Raw genomic sequence first — 2651 nt, 5'->3', positions numbered from 1 at the left:
CTAATTTTGGAAGACTGATAATGCTCAGTAAAATCAATTCCCAGATCTTATATAAATCCACTTCCAACTGTAATACTGTGGAAATATCTATGCATTTTTAAAGTGTGGTTCTCAAATGATGTGATGTTTGAAGAACAAATGGTTTTAACATAAATGTTGTATGAACTCCTTTAGATTCTATTCAAATAGAGTATAATTGTTCTAACATGACATGAGAAAACAAAGCTGAGATAATATTTTCTATTATTTACATGACTTCTGGTGGTTTTCTTATTTATTCAATAAATATAGCTTCACTTATTTTGGATAAAATGATGAGGCAGTTCATCTCTGGATGAAGGGATATATTTTCATGACTAGAAGAGTGAATATTGTGTTATTTTATAGAAAATTTTAGTTTGGATAAAAAGACCATTAATACCTGTGGTGGATTAAATTATGTAGTCCAATTTAGATATGTTCATGGTCTTGATTTACATTCCTCTTGGTATGAACTGTTCAAACAGGATCTCTTAAAGATGTTTTAGTTAAGGTATGGCCCAAGTAAACAATGTTAGACTTAAATTCAGATTACTGAGTCCTTTATAAGCAGAAGAAAGACATAGAAACAGAAAGCCGTGGGAAGGAGCCAGAAGCCAAAGAAAGCTGGAAGAGAAACGAGAGGATATTGCCACGTTCCAGTCACAAGACTGCTGACTCTGGGAGAAAGCAAGCCTTCTAACCTCTGAAACCTTGAGCCGATAAATTCCTATTGTTTAAACCCAAACCACTTTGGGCAATTTTGTGATAACAGCCTAGCAAAACTAAGGCAATATCTTATATTGAATGAATTGGAGGAATGCATAAAACAAACTAAACATCAGATGTTATGTAGAAATCAGTACACTTCCCCTTATTTTGCCTTTAAAAACTTTTTATTAGGTCACATATTAAAGGATCTGCACAGATTCCTTTTATCAAGATATTACATGACAAACTGTCATCCCTGAAGTATTTTTTTTTTAACCTCTTTTGCATGGACATTTTTTTTTAACTTTAAAAATGCCTTCACCATGGGAAAATGGCCGCTCCTGCTCAACGTGGTGACACCAGTTACCCCTAGCCAGGGTTGTATCTGCCTGACAATCTCCATTGAACCTGCGGCCCGTGATCATCACATGCAGTTTATGTTGCTCTTTAGTTGTCAGGGAAAGCTTTGACTGCAGAAATGATGTATCTCACTGTCATAAAAGGAAAAGAAAAAGATCACAAGAGAACTTGTTCAAACTGTTTTAGCAAGTAAACGTAAAATGTGCAGCTTTCTTGAGTGGCAAGATCTGAAGGTTTGTTTACAATAGATATGCTAGTCTGTATTTTTGCTGTCCTATTGAGGATCAGGACAATGAACTAAATTACCCTGAAAATAATTCATCATTATGTGAATTACTGGACAAGTGTTTTAGCAGTGTGTGAGAACTTGATATCTTTAATTTTGAGTAGGCTTATTTTATTTTGGATGAGTTTCTCTTGGGAAGGGAAGCTTAGGAAACATCCAAGAAAAATGTTCTCAAAGCCATTGAGCAGGCAGATCTCCTGCAGGAGGGAGCGGAAACCCCATGTAGTGGTCTTGAAGAAACTGGACTGGCATAACTCTCCTCCCTTGTTTAGGACTTCTTGTGGCATTTCACACACTATAGCTGTTCACTGCCTTCTTGTTCATGTTAGCTAATGGTATCAGATGTTTGTCAGTATTACTGTGTGCTAAGCCATATCATTCAGACCTATAAAAATATTTTTTAAAGGGAACTTTGGTTATTCAAGTAAGAAATTATGGGACTTAAATATGAATTAGAATGCTGAAGGAAAGAAAGTTACCTTTTCTGGATAGTTGAAAGTTTGAACGTTGGTTTCTCTTAATCTGATTCTTCATGTGTATGTAAACGACACCAATAGGCAATGTGCATTAATTACCTTACTGTATATGATGGAGAAAACTGTTAAATTATGACATGAAACCTGGTTTTATGAAACCAAAGATCAGTGCAATATTTTAGTATATATAAGAATAAAGAGAATTGACATGTTACATAACGAATGAAAATTCTAAGTTGAGACTTAAATTTATACCAAAGACTTCTCTTGGACGCTACATACTTAAAACACAAAGGGAATTCAGATTTTAAATGACTTTATTAGAATGATGCTGTTTTACACAAAAGATTATTTCTTGAGCACTCTGAACCTGGGATGAGAAATAGAATCAACTGTTTCATAATAAAAAGTACATTCTTTTTAAGGTCAAGTCACATTTAACTGCTGAGATGAATTTTTTGTGGTCATAATCATTTAGTCACTTATCTGCATTGTTTTGATGGCCCAAATAAAGTGGAAATGTTGATTTATCAGGACTTCTTCATAATGGTATCTCAGAAAACGTGTGGGTCTCTTCACAAAGCATTGCATAAGTCATTGTTTAAAGCACGAATACTCCTTCTGAATTGCTTGTTAAAGCCATATTTATTTTGCTTCCCTCCACTTAGAAGTGCTGCAGAATTATTATCTTCCTTCTCGTCCGTGGTACTGCCTGGCTATCAGAAGTCTTAGAGAAATAAGAACGACAGCTTTCATAGGAAAGTGGCAGTTTAATGAAGTAAAATGGCATTAGTGGGTTC

General features: G+C 34.7%; 1 pseudogene; it reads left to right on the top strand.

Moving 5' to 3' along the window:
• The first annotated feature begins 1157 nt into the window (after positions 1-1157).
• LOC119542074 lies at positions 1158-1629 on the top strand (annotated as a pseudogene).
• Positions 1630-2651: the final 1022 nt, after the last annotated feature.

This window comes from Choloepus didactylus, chromosome 8 (assembly GCF_015220235.1).
Source record: "Choloepus didactylus isolate mChoDid1 chromosome 8, mChoDid1.pri, whole genome shotgun sequence".
NCBI classification, from domain to species: Eukaryota; Metazoa; Chordata; class Mammalia; order Pilosa; family Megalonychidae; genus Choloepus; species Choloepus didactylus.
This window is presented reverse-complemented; position numbering and strand designations above follow the sequence as displayed.